Source organism: Magnolia sinica, chromosome 12 (genome assembly GCF_029962835.1).
Source record: "Magnolia sinica isolate HGM2019 chromosome 12, MsV1, whole genome shotgun sequence".
NCBI lineage: Eukaryota > Viridiplantae > Streptophyta > Magnoliopsida > Magnoliales > Magnoliaceae > Magnolia > Magnolia sinica.
Window position 1 is genome coordinate 74,946,010 of NC_080584.1, and position 15,002 is coordinate 74,961,011.

Consider the following 15,002-nt stretch of genomic DNA (forward strand, 5'->3'; position numbering starts at 1 on the left):
TCTGATTTAAATGTGGAGAATGAGACCCTTTCAACCGACCCTTCTAACTCTTGTGAGGCATGTTTAGACAACTCTCCTGATTTAAATTGTAAGATGGTTAGGGAGTGGGTGAGTTACTCAATAGGACTCTGGAATCTGAGGCCACCTAGTTGAGGTCACCATCTAAGCTGTTAATTCTTGATGATTCAATGCCTCTTCTGAGTAGTATTAGGGAATAGAGTATTTACATCAATATTTCGCCTACTGACCCTCAATCTGTCTATGCAGGGAAAGAGCAAGAGAGTATGCCTCCATCTACTTTTAAAAACGATGGAATCCTTGGGCAGATCATCACAGACTTCAATATGGAGAAAGATCCCCTCATGAATCTCTCAACTCTCTGGAAGATTGCTTGGCGCACTTTGCATATTCAAACAATCTTATGATAAAAGAAATATCAGATGTCTTGCAAGACAATACCTCGATATTTGTCACTGACTGAGAGAACCCTTATTCTGAAGCCCCTCCTTCCCCAGATCCTGAATGTTTATTATCAAAGGAGGAGGAGCTGAAAATTGAATCGAAGTCTCAAACTTCAGAATGTGTTGAGACTAAATCACCTACTAAGAATTTTTCTAAATTTCATCTACTTATAATATCTGATTCACCATGGTATACTAACATTGAAACCTTTTCTGTCACTGGTGAATCGTATATACTTTGGACACCTCAAGAGATTAAAAGAAAACTTTATGCTGAGGTTCATAAATTTCTCTGGACATTCATGCTCCAGGATATCCAAGCCTACTGAGAAATTTATCAAGATATTGGCCGAAGGAAGAACCTGGATACATGACTGAGTATATTTCCCTTGCTTTCCTAGTTTAGGATTAAAATTTATTGCTTTCATAGGATTTAAAATTTATGACTGGGATAGTTTGTTGTCGTTGTGCTAACCCATCTTCGCATTAAGAAATTTGGAAAAACTGCAATTCGCCTTCTTCAGGTACTACCTTTTATCACTTCTCTTTTTCTTTCGTTATCTCATGTGCATTGCATGATTATATCTTTGACATTGAGGACAATGTAGATTTTAGGTTAGAGGGTGTGGATTAGGCAAGCTAATCACTGTTTTCTTAGTCTTTGAGCAAAAATTGTGGAAATTTTTTGAAAATTTCTATAAATTTAAGTGATTTTGAAGTTAATCCATGAATTAGAATTATAAGATACCTAATATTGATGATTTATACCTCTTGGATTTTAGTCACTTAATAGACTTCAAAATTAAGATTGAGTTATTAACCCTTAATTAGAAGTTTTAAACATTGATTGAGTCATGATTTCACATGTCACATCTAACTTACACATTAAGGTTTAGTTTAATATTGAATTGATAACTTGATGATTATTAAGCATAAAAGGAACCAACCTAGGGAATTCGTCCAACATGTTCAAATGAGAAGAATTGAAAAGAGAGAGAGAGAGAGAGAGAGAGAGAGAGAGAGAGAGAGAGAAAATACCCAGCTAAAAAACAGTTGTCGTCGAAAAAGGCTACCTATTGCAGATCTTTGAAGAGATTAAACATAACGTGAAAGCCATTGATGGAAAAATCAAAATCTAGAAGGATAAAACGTTGAACTGTAAGATAAGTTTTGGTTTAGGTTTTGATTATCCTAATTGCTCTTTTGTTCATCAATGTTATCATGAAAATTGAGAATTGAACCTTTGATTATGATAAGTCCAGATTTCACTATGCACCCATGAAACTTAATGTTTAGAATTATTCAGATTGATGGATTAATACTTTGAACTTAATTATAAAATTCACTGAGTACTAGAGTTTAGGAGAAAGTAATGCTTAACATTGATGTATTTTAGATTTCTATAATCTAGATTGATTTTCGAACCGTTTAAGCTTATAGAAATTATACAGTGGTTTTTCAAAATGTCTTCCACATGTTTTGCTCAGGACTAGCAAAACACTAGTTGGCCTGTGTTGAGACTCAAATATTACATATTGTTCCTCATATTGGTTTTATGAACATGATACTTCTTAATATTGTATTTTATTCATGTTTGTGTTGTAAGGTGAACTGAGAGCTTGGATTGAAAAGAATGCTAAAAGCATGGATTTAATGCTCAAGAATTACCAAGGTAAAGGATAGATCTTAGGAGACCAAGAATGGAGAACTCTCATGCTAAGGATCCTAAAAAACCAAGTATAAAGAATGAAGAAAAGATTAACAAAAGCACAAGTTAAACAACAGAAAAACAGGACAGTTCGGTGCCACCGAAAGTTCACAAAACAGTCCAGCAAGAAAACAGCATAATTCAACGCCAGCTAAGCTTAATTCGATGCCACCGAAACCAGCTTTGGTGCCACCTAAGCCAATTTCGGTGCCACCTAAGTAATTTGCACACACAATTTCAGATACGATTTCGGTGCCACCGAAATCGCGTAGAGCCGTAATGTAGGGCCAACGCGGATTACGTAATTTGAGGCGGTTTGCGAAAATTTTAAGTCAGTGCGTAAGATGGGGATTTACAACTATAAATAGGAGTCCATAGGACATTCCTAGGCATCTTCTAAGGTTTGAGAAGTGGAGCAAAAGGGTGAAGCCACCACTCGGGAGTTTTTCTTCTTCCTTAGTTGGTCTTTCTGTTTTATTTAAGAGTTCTTAGTTCAATCATGTTTATGGTTGACTAAACCTCTTAGCTAGGGCTAAGAGCTTGTAGCGTGATTAGGATGTTTGTTTTGTTTTGATTCATGTTTTGTTGAACTTCATTAAATTCTAGTTTGATTTTAAGGAATATTTTCAGTTTTTAATGGTTTGTTGTGACAAATTACAATAGATCTGTGATAGCTTTGAATATCTCCTTTTCTATTTAAGATTGTTGGATTAGGTAAATCCTGTTGTTTGCCATCATCCCATGGGTATGGTTGGATGACGGAATCCCTTCCAATCTTCCCAATTTTCCTCTTTTAAGGACTGGATCAATGAGAAACTCAGAGATCCGACCGTCTCTTCTTTCTCCAACTGGATAAGATAAGACTCTGATTCCAGTTGGATCTCTTGAATCATGCAAGGTAGCCTCCCAATTGCTACAAGTGGATCCTTGGCACCCTAGTTACCACTTTTAAATTGATTGTTTAACCTTATTCACAATTACTCTATTTTAGATCTTTGTTTTAGATCTTCTAGTTCTAATTTTAGTTAAATTCAGAAGACACACAAGTTCAGTCCCCGTGAATTCAACCTCAGTCTCACCAAGATTATTAATACATCGCGACCCTACACTTGGGGTTATGAACAACGTATAATCCATATTTTTTCAGTTAGATCATTGGGATGAGAGATAACTGAAAAGCTTGACAGCCATATTTTTTAGTTAGATCATCAGGATGAGATAACTGAAAAGCTTAACACGGGCGTAGAAACTTAAAGCAAGCTAAGTTGGGCAAAGATCACTGAGTGCGAGGAGCCTGATGGGTCTACAATTAAAGCAGGCCAAGCTGGCATAAGCCTAAGAGGACCATCACCCAAGGTGGTTATATTACTAGAGTGTAGAAATAGAATCTTCGTGCCTCTTAGAAACGAGTGCGAATCCTCTGTTTCCAGCGAACTATGGCTCCCCGTGTCCTAAAATTTAATTGGTCCACATTATTTGTGCTGACGTCAGCACAACACTTTAATGAAATAATGACCAATTTACAAAATACTGCTTGATTAAGGAGAAAGGTTATGTTTCCAACCGCTAATTCAAGAACGCGCACTACCAAAAAATCAAGCAAAGGCTACGAACTTTGAAAGCTTTTGGCTACGGATATAAACCGTAGTTATATTACTATGGTTCTAATCCGTAGCTAAAAGCTACAACCCCCTCCGCGTCATAACTAGAGACTTACACTCTATAGGGGCTCTATAGGGTTCACTACAGTGTGTATGTTTTATCTAAGCCGTCCATCCATTTTAATACTTCCTTTCAGGCATGCATGTAAAAAAGATGGTAGATCGAAGGCTCAAGTTGACCACATCATAGGAAATAGCGATTAAGCGCCTACCATTGATTTGTGGTGTGGTTCACTTGGGATTTCGATCTGCCTCATTTTGTGGATGATTCCATAAAAATAGCTCTCAAAATGAATGGACGGTGTGGATAGACCACATACATCACAATGGGGCCCACGGAGCGCCTAATAGGACTGTCTGTTTCCGCTCCATCCCGCGCTCGAAAAAATACCTCCATGCCCAAAAAGATTCCGCGCCCAAATAAAAAATATATGAGAAGGTTTTCGCTAGTTCTGATATTTTTCTCTTATCATTTGATTATTTATTTATTGTCTTTTGAAAGACAGCTTTTTCTCTTGTTATTTGATTGGATAGTTCCATCTTTTTTTAAAGCATAAACTGTCAGATTGATTTTCTTTTATCCTTACTATAGGTATGATGGCCAACAAGCTCAGATTCATAATTTAATGGATGGGTTTATGCAAGTCTTTTCATGAAATGGCGAAGAAATAACATTTAGATTTCCAAATTTGGTGAATATAGTCAAGGAATCATGTAAGCCTGCTGCCATGACTTTCATACTGGATGCAGAGGTAACACATTATTTTGTTTGGATGTGCTCTTTAGTTCTATTTGGAGTCATTCAATTTGAAATTACTGCATTGGAGTTTTTTTTTTTGGAAATAGAGTATACATTGGAGTAAATTGTAGTCATAAATAATCCATCATTTTTTTTGGTCATTAGGTAGTTGCAGTAGATAGAAAGAATGGAAGCAAGCTGAGGGCCTTCCAACAACTATCCTCATGAGAGAGAGGGAGTAAAAATTCCTTGATTACAATGGATAACATAAAGGTGGAGTTTAAACTCCAATTTTTGATACTCATTCAAATTTGTTGTACTGCTCAAGTTGTTTATATTGTCAAACTTATTTCTCAAAAGTGATCCTCGCTTTCAAAATTTGTCAGATTTGTAAGACTTATTCTATGAGGAAAAGTTGGGTTATTTTGAATTTGTGAAGGAAATAACTGTAAGTTTTTATTTATTTATTTATTTATAAATTTAACCTTCATTTGTTTGTATGATCTTTTTTTTTTTTTGGATCTCTTATTTTTTCTATTTTTTAGGTGGAAGCTGATGAAGCACGTTTGAAAAGGGCTAGAATGCTAAGCACATTTTCTGCATTTCTTAATTGGTGGGACTCATCCACTGTACACATGGTCTTCCCCACATGCCAATCCAAACACCCAAAATAGTTAGCCCATCATGGGCAGACGGATCCACTGTTGAATTTCACCTTCTGATAATTTTCTTTTAATGTTCTACTTGACCTCTGATTAGATGGCTAGGATTTTCCAATCAGTATGATGTTCGGGATAACCTCCATCAACAATGGGGCCCATAATTTTGTGCTCTTGCATCCCCCATGTGGGCTGGATGAATCACCATGGTAATAGAGATGGTGGAAAATAGGGAAGTAGTAGTCTAGCCTGCTTTGAGCCTCAGTTCTTATATGATCTTCATGCCTTGAGTTTGTGCTAGTGTGGCTCATGGTTCAGTTATCCAAACCACTAATATGATGGGTTTCACTGTTGATGACCCACACACCAAAGTTCCTCAAGATTGAAATATTCCAACCCTTCAATACCTAGCCAAGAAGTACACATTTAAGAAAGAAAAAATAGTGATAGTTCGAACTCAATAGAAAACTGGCCAAATATCAATGACTAGGATCTGGCAATCTTGGCTTCTTTTTTTTTTTAGTGCATCACATCAACAATTTGAACCACTGAACCATGTAGTTTGGCATGCTCAAAACTTGTGGCAGTGACAGATGTTGATAAGCCTTCATACTTCTTTGTCATTTTACGTCTGCTTACTTCTAACATGTGGGCTTTTCTCTAGATTGGTCATAACATGTTCTAGTAGAGGAACCTAGTTCAAATGATGCTGGTTCTTCAGTTCTCATTTTTGGTCCCTTAGTTATTGGACCTTATCATAAAAGCTACCTTCTCCTATGGTCCATCTGCTTTGTATTTTTTCCAGTCAGAGGAGGAAATGGAGATCCTTCTACTAGAAACTGCAGATCTTACTGTAGATTTCACTAGCACAAAGCTGCAAAATATATTTTAGTTACTTCCTAATGAATTGTTTCTATTTTCCCATTAGGAGATTTTTTTAAAACCATCTTGCAACTGATTGGCAGGAATGAACCTGGAATTTTAACTGCTAGAAAGGATTTAGACTACATTGGATGAGAAGAACTGTTGGAAGCCTTGAAGAGGGTAGGTGTTTTGTTTTGTTTTTTTCCCACTTACATGGATAATTATAGTGTTTCACTAATTCAACTATGTCCACATGTTCTCAATCTACCCACTTGCAGCAAAAGGGTACGTTTGAAACCAGTCAAGAAGATAGTACTGAAATTCCGGAGGAGTTAAAGCTGAGGTTGGCATACAGGGAAGCAGTTGTGGCTGTTCTTGCATGCTACAATCCAAATCCTCACCGTCCTTTCACTGAGGTCAATGCTAGAATGATTTCTTCATCAGTAGATAATTTGTTTCAAGATCAGAGGCTTATTTGTGTTAAACCACATCTGGAATTTGTTGCAGACTAATATTCGTTCCATTCGCAGCAAGCCAAATATGCGTTATGTTGAGACTCCTGGAAGGTTTTTTTGAGGAAGTCAGATTATGTTGAATCTATAGTTCATGCATGTGCCCATGAGTCTTATATCTCTGTTTCCTTTAATTACTCTTTTCTTTTTTTTTTTTGTCCTTGTGCCAAACAGTTCACTGTTCAGATGCATAAGCCAATCAAATTATCATTGGCTTATGGATCTAGTGCATGCATGTCACATGTGCAGCAATGACATGGGGCATGGTACCTCCCATGCCTCCAATGGCACTGGATCTGGTCCCTTTCTAGTTACTTGAGTGTGAATTTCACACAATTTTGATTGGTGCACTCCATCTTGACTCATGTGTTTATTTTTTCATTTGAATTTTCTGTTATCTGCAGAGTTTTTCAGCGGTAGTGGGTCCAAATGGAAGTGGTAAAAGCAATGTCATAGATGCAATGCTCTTTGTATTTGGGAAACGAGCTAAGCAGGTAAGCTTCATTTATATGTGGGAATCTAATCCGGGTCATAGATGCAATGCTCTTTATATTGATGTGTTGCAAAACTTTCGTTTTGTACCCTTCATAGCTGTAGAATCTGACTTTGAATTACCCTACATTCATATGCTTTATATTTCAAATTTCATAAAAAGCATATGAATCAGTTTATCTATTCACTCAATAAACAATCACAGTTCTTTTCCACACCAATTAAGGAGAAGTGTTAACTTTCAAATACTAAAACAAGCCTCACAAAACGATGCCAAACACATGACTTGCACTTGAGCCACACATCAGGTGGGCCCCATTGTTGAAATGACTTGCCCAAGAAATCAGGCTGATTCAATCATCATTTGGACCACATGCATATGCTGCATGCAGCCCATTGGCAATCTTTAGACCAGATCATCTACACGGTTGGACCACCTGCTGTGGGCTGGTATGTGCTACAGATGGTCCAGGTTGGCACATGTAGCTCTTCAGAAGTGTAATTGAGCAGATGAGAAGTGATAAAGAGAACAATGACATGAGTACAGGAGTTCATCAAACACCGAGGGAAGGATAATCAGAATGTATTGAAGATGCCTAACCTGCATAAAACTAGTCAGGATAAGGACAGTAAGTCCTGCAAATAGAACGGGTCCAAGATAGATAAAGTCCTTGCCCTTCTTTGCAGCCCAGAAAGTATAGCCAGTCAAGGCAGAAACCACAACTGAGGTTAAAATCAATGCCTCAAGCATGATTCTTCCTGCAATGCCAACAAGGAAAGAACTGAATATCCACAAATATTAATTACATATTATAATATAAAGGTTTGCTAATTCAAAAACATGTGTAGATCCCTGCACCCTTGACATGCTGCCGCACGAATCAAGTCGGCATCTGCATGGAGCATCCAAGCTGTCAATGTCAGGTGGACTCCACCATTTAAGATGCCCTGGTTTGGAAACCAGGCCAGTCCACTCAGTGTAATGAAAAAAAGATGGATGGCTAAAGAACTTGCCAAGTTTTTCTAGCCATCCATTTGTTTATTATATTGTGGCCCCACCTGATGAGTAGACTAGAGAGACTGTTGGGTCCAGTTGCATATGAGGTGAGGTAAATCTCATGGGTGGCTAGGATGTTGCACACATGTGCTATGTTGGGACATGTGGGCGAGTGTAGAGGGCCTGGAATCTACATGCATGAGGAACTTGGAAACCTCTATAATAAAAATTAATTTAGAGAAAGAGAATTATAGATCAAAGGGGGAGATGATCAAAACCTTTTGTGTTAGCACAGGCAATTTCAACGCTTATGCTCAGGTAAAGTGTGAACAGTCCAAGGAATATAAAATTCAATGGATGACTCCGCCGATATGAATACAAGGGGCACAACACTGCACATTGGAGAGTATGAGGTATGTTAACTACTTGCTGATTGGATGTTAGAAGACATTCCATGAAGATGGAATTAATTTAGCATGCAGAGCATTAGACAAAATATTTGACTTTTTCTTAAAATGTGTAAATTATCCGGGAAGCCTGACCTGCATCCATATGGATGGGACAGGAGGCTGGATGAAACAAATGTTTATCAAAGCAGGTAAGCTCCATTCATATGCTTTATATGAAATTTGAAATATTTCTGGATTACTAGTTTTTCCTATTATTTATTCATGTTCTTGTTTTTCTGTTTTTGCAGCTCAATTAGTTTTCTTCAAAAATGGTGAAGGGAAAGTGATATGTATCCCTGTCGTGGTGGCGGTATGTTCACTCATTGGCCGTATCTTTTGTGTTACATCTCTCAACTTAATATAAGGTGTCTCAAATTGATTGTGAAATTCACATGCTAAATCAAATGATCAAGTTTAAAAATTGATTTGGCTAGATTGTTTGGTTTATGCTCAAGTGCTCAACTGTAGCTGAATATTCTGTATTGAGATATCGTTGATATGTGTCGCATGTATCGATGATATTCAGGAATATTTGTAAATGGGCAGTGCAATATTTTGAGATATATCAATGTATGGCTACAACATTGAGTATGTCTAATATCCCCTTTATAAAAAAAAAAAAAAAGAAAAGAAAAAAGAAGCAATTGTCTGCATTGGAAAATGCTTTTTTTATCTTCATTGATATATAGAGGACGTGGTAATATATAATTCACAGTATGCGCGTATAGACGGCTAACTTACCTGGTCCAAGATGCATGGGTCGATACACTTGAAGATTTTTAATCATGTTGATATTCTCGTGAGCATTGTTTGGATAACAGGGAAAAGGTTTGATGACAATTTTCATTGATCCAATCTAAGAATACTCGAATATTAGAAGCTGTTTTATATTGAGAAAAGCTAGCAAAACTTGTATTTTTCTTTGATTTTATATCCAAGTTTCTAATTCATCTTTTTTCTTCTTTTGTATTTGTATGGTACAGTTCACTATTCTTTTGTTGGCAAGACATCTTGTTTCTATACTTGTTGGTGGAACAGACCATTATGCATTCACACTTTTCACTGATTTACTTCTTTTTTTTCTGTTGTTGTTGTTGATTTTGTCTATTTTCTGAATAGTTGTTGAATAGCCTTGCAATTCTTTTTGTTTTGCCTTACGAAATAATGCCGCCGGTTCTCTTTGGGAGTTTGTTAGTTAGTTTTCTTCTATCGTACTTCCAAGAGTGACCCATTACTGGTAGATTTTTCTCTAAGTTTTCTTCACATTGAGCCCACCGATGCACATGTCAAACTTCCCATGCAAGTGGTAGGCCAGTAGTGTGGCCTTGTATGAGGTGCATGTGGGCTTAACAAGTTGCTTTATTAGTTACTTCTTTTTTCTTTTCTTTGGAAGTTGCCAGTTACAGGCACTTTCATCTCTCTTCATATTTTCAGTTTTACCACTCTTGATTCCCTTTCCATTTTCAAATTTTCATCACTTGACTAATGCTATGGTATTTGATTTTTATAATAAATAAGGCATGTATGAATCATTTGCAGGCGTTTTTGAACTTATTGTACTTCTATGGAATGTGTGGTGTAGTGAATGATTGCTTACTTCAATGGTACTTTAGCAATGTATGAACGCTGTTTGGAGCATTAATTCAGTTTACATCAAGGGAATTTTATGTTTTCCTTGCATTTAGTTTTCATCCTTCTTCAATTGACTGATTCTTTATGTTTATGTTGCAGAGTCCTCTAGTGATGGTTCGCCCTTGAATATAATTACAGAAGACGCACAGGAGAAGTTATCGGTATAGTTGTCGGATGTGCAGGTGGATTATTGATACTCACATCCATTTTCTATCTATGGTAGATGAAGGATGCACCTAGCCATATGCGAGTGCACACAGACTCACCAAGATTTGTATTTTCAATATTATTGTAATTGTAATTGAATTGAATGAATGAAGGATTCATTAAATTCATTATTGAATGAATGATTGTAGTTGACCAAATGAATGAATGATTATGCATGTGGTAATTGAATGAATGAATGATTATAATTTTATTTAGATGTAGGAAATAGCTACGGATATTGACCGTAGCTGTTATTAAATTCTGCATATTGCTATAGCTGCAGTACCACTTTTAGCTACAAATACTATCCGTAGCTGTAGGTACTTTTGGCTACAGAAATGATTGCTACGTATTATATTGTAGCTATTGTCACCTATAGCTACGGATTAAATCCGTAGCCATAGGTTTTCCACCTATTGTCACAGCTCCAACCACTATGGTCATGCTACGGACTAAAACCGTAGCTATATGTATTAGCTACGAATTTTATCCATAACTTTTGCCCTATTTTCTGGTATGGCGTACCTGCCACCCAGGATCGATGACATTGGGAAGCGGATTGCGTAGTGATTACTGAGTAAACTCAGTGAGGTCCACCTTGATGTATTTATTTTATCCGCTTCGTTCATCCATTTTCCCAGATAATTTTAGTGCTTAAGCCCAAAAATGAATCATATAATATTTGTGTTTATTGTTCATCCATGTCTTTATGATCTCATGATTAGGTTGGATGACACCCTGATCCATAGCTCAAGCGGTAGATTGAGTGAAAGATACCTCATTTCAACACTGAGGTCTTGGTATCGATTCCCTACTGGGGGTGGCTAATAGTGAAGTGTGAACTGACAGTGGGTGTACTAACAAAAAAAAAAAAAAAAACATCACTCTGGGGACTGGCAAGGTTTCAATGGTGGAAATCATGATACCCACTGTTTCCTTTCCTATGGTATGATCCACTTGATCTTTAGATATGCTTCAATTTTGGAATCGACCCCTTAATTTAGATGGAAAAATGGATGAACGGCTTGGATAGTCCATATACATTCAAGTGGGCTCAACTGAGCATACTCAATACGATAAGAGCATACTGGGTAACTCAGTACGCAATCTGATTTTGGTGACGTTGGTGGGACCTGATCGTGGCCCACCTCAATGTATGCTTTATACATCTATGCCCTCAATTTGTTTTTTTACATAAATTGTCCAAAAAAATGAAGATGATACAAATCTTAGGTGGACCACACCATAGGAAACATTGGTCACCGAACGACCACCATGGAAAATTTCCTAGTGTCCACAGCTATGTTTATTTGTCAAGATTTATGTCTGTTTCATTTTTTTTCCATTCCTTAAAATGATCTGGCAAAACAAATATATAACATAAATATACAATACATACATCAAAGTGTGCCCCATGATAATGTCGCACTCACATCCTGGTATTTGGGGTTACAACAAAGCTGCATTACATTTTCAAGACTAGATAGAATGGTGTAGCACGCAGCACCCATGTCATGTCGGTGTTATGTACTAATACACAATCTCCATGGGCACACCATAATAGATGTGTCTTACATCCATTTTTTCACCTCATATTAGGGCATGAGCCCAAAAATTGAGTAGATCCAAATCTCATGTGGATCACACCGAAACAATAGTAATTGAAAGCTCACCATTAAAAACTTCCTAAGGCCCACTGTAATGTTTATTTGCCATCCAACCTCTTGATAAAGTCACAAAGTCCAATAAAGTCACAAACTACCAAATACTGAAATCTTCTGAGAAGCAGAAACTATATCACACGAATGCAAAGAAAAATGGAAAAAGAAAAAGCATCTTCTCACTTCAATCTTCTGAAAAACAAACCCTAGCTCTAGATCTAGTAAATCCCCACCATAACCAGTAAAAAAAAAAAACCTCGCAAAGTGTAGAGATCGAGATACCTGATGGGTTATCGAATTGCTGCGTCTGGAGAGAGCCCAAGGCAGCCATGAGAGAGTGAGAGAGAGAGCAGGAAGAGAGAGCGAGCGGGAAGAAAGAGAGGAGGGTGAGAGATCGAGATGAAGAGAGAGGAGAGAAGGAGGTATTAGGGCGACAGAGAGACAGAGAAGAGGGATTTGGGTGAGAGATCGAGATGAAGAGAGATAGGGGAGGGAGGGGATTAGGGCGACAGAGAGACAGGAGACGGATTTGGATGAGAGAGGAACAGAGAGAGCAGCGGATTTGGGAGAGACGGAAGCGGCGGCGTACAAGCGTTCTGAGTAAACTCTGTGGGGCCCACCTTTATACATAAGATAAATCCACTCCGTCAATCCGATTTAAAAGATAATTTTATGGCTTCAATACAAAAACGGAAGCAAATCAAAATCTCAAGTGGACCACACCACAGGAAATCATTATTCCAATTATTTTAATGGTCGGTGCTATGTGGCCCCATCATGATCTATCTGTTTTATCCACACCGTCCATCCATTTTGCGCATCAATTTAAAACTTAATGCCAAAAATGAGGTAGAAAAAAAATCTCAGGTGGACCACACGATGGGAAAACAATAGTAATTGAACGTCTACCATTAAAAACGTCTTAGGCCCTCCGTAATGTGTATTTCACATCCAACCTGTAGATTAGGTCGTACAGACCTGGATGTAGGTGCTGGTTACGTTATAAAGACCTGGATGAAGGTAAAAAACAAATATCAAACTTCATCCAAAACTTTTATGCCCCATGAAGTTTTTAATGGTGATAGTTCAATTATAACTGTGTGGCCGACTTGAGATTTTGATCTACCTAATTTTTGTATTGAGCGCATAAACTTATCTGAAAAAATGGATGGACACCATGGATGAGACAATACATCATGTTCGGGTCCACAGAGCACCGACTACTGGCCATTGAGTAGCTGCCTGTTTCGGACGCCGCTTTCCTGCGGACGCCGGATGATGACTGGGTGAGTGGTGAGAGTCGCTGCTGAAGTGACGTCACCAAGTTCTGTGGGACCCACCATGATGTATGTGTTATATCCACACCGTCCATCCATTTGGAGAGATCATTTTAGGGCATGATACAAATAATGAGTCAGATTCAGATTTGGAGTGGATCCCACCACAGAAAACAGTGGGAAAAGTGATTCCCACCGTTAAAAGCTTCCTAAGGTCTGCTGTGATGTTTATCTGAGATCCAACGTGTTCATAAGTTACGACAGACACAAAAGAAGGGAAAACATAAATTTCAGTTTGATCGAAAACTTTTGTGGGTATTTGAAATTTTTAATGGTAGGCGTTACTCTCTCCACTGTTTTCTGTGGTGGGGACCACTCTAGCTTTACATCTGACTCATTCTTTATCTCATGTTAAATTTATATCTCCAAATGAATGGACGGTGTGGATACAACACATACATCACGGTAGGTCCCACAGAACTTGGTGACGTCACTTCAGTAGGAGTCTCGAGCAGTGGTTAATCCCTACTGCGAAGTGCGAAAGCCTTACTCAGAAAGTTCCTGCACCGGAAACTTAGGTGGGCCCACTGTGATGTTTGTCAGGAATCTATTCCGTACATCCATTTTGTGAGCTCATTTTAGAGAAAGAAGCTAAAAGTGAGTAGGATCCAAGACTCAAGTGGGCCACGTATCAATGGTAGACCCTCAATGTATATTGTTTCCCGTGGTGTGGTTCACTTGAGCCTTCGACCTATCTACTTTTTTGGTTCATGCCATAGAATGAGGTTTCAAAGTGAAGGGACAGCTTAGATAAAATAAATAAATATATACAGCCCTCGGCATTGGTCGTTTTACTGGTAGCAGTGGATTGGATGGCATATATACACTAACTATTTTCCATGGTTGTGGCCCACTTAATTATTGAATCACCTTGGAATTTTGAGCTCCGGTACAAAGAAATGGCACCTCACCTGATGTACCATGTGTATCTCATCAACGTGAATTTTTTCAGTTCACATTAGAAACTAAACCCTTTCCCTATTCCGCGTAAGTCACACACGTGTTTGATTAAAAGGAACACGGCGTGGAATATATGCCATTTTGGTCGAACGAATTTTACGGCCTTAGCCATTGTAGCCATTGTTGCTTTATTACTGAGTATTAGATCGAATGGATGGCACTAGCATGGATATGGCAGGGAGACTTTGTGGTCATTGTATCATCGGGAGTGAAATAAAACAAGTCAGATGTACCGTAATATATAATACATAATGTTTAAGGAGTTTCTAGTTGACGCAATGAGGGATGTGACGAGGTTGATCACTATCTTCCTCAAGAGATAACTAGTTGTCTTGACTCAGAGAGCTTCCTCAAATCTAGGAGGCATAAAAGTAGGAATAATTCCTAATAATTCAAAATAATTTGATTCATAATTAAAAATGAAATTATAACTCTTCAAATAATGAGCTCAACTCTACTATGGAATTTTAGACTTAGATTCCAACTCAAACGCTTTAAAAAGTGACTTACAATAAATAGTAAACTTACTATTTAGAGATGGTCTCTATTCCTAGTAGACAATTCATGGTTTTCGGCAAAAAAATAAATAGTAAGTTTCCAATTTCGCCCAACCACGTGTTTTCCTAATTTTTCTAAGCCCTTTTCATGTTAGGCATGACGTCT

The 15,002-nt window shown here is 37.7% G+C and overlaps 1 long non-coding RNA gene across 2 annotated transcripts; it reads left to right on the forward strand.

The window, feature by feature from the left end:
* Positions 1–4,311: 4,311 nt before the first annotated feature.
* On the forward strand, positions 4,312–10,484 carry LOC131221737 (uncharacterized). 2 transcript variants are annotated; one of them, XR_009159555.1, is made up of 11 exons: positions 4,312–4,582; positions 4,739–4,842; positions 4,956–5,017; positions 5,115–5,437; positions 6,194–6,272; positions 6,371–6,508; positions 6,600–6,658; positions 7,009–7,098; positions 8,659–8,691; positions 8,791–10,159; positions 10,274–10,484. It is a non-coding gene; the product is annotated as an uncharacterized LOC131221737 (long non-coding RNA). The 2 variants fall into 2 exon arrangements; XR_009159556.1 differs by lacking the exons at positions 4,956–5,017; positions 5,115–5,437; positions 6,194–6,272; ... (1 more) ...; positions 6,600–6,658; positions 8,659–8,691 and having other exon boundaries at positions 4,314–4,582.
* Positions 10,485–15,002: the final 4,518 nt, after the last annotated feature.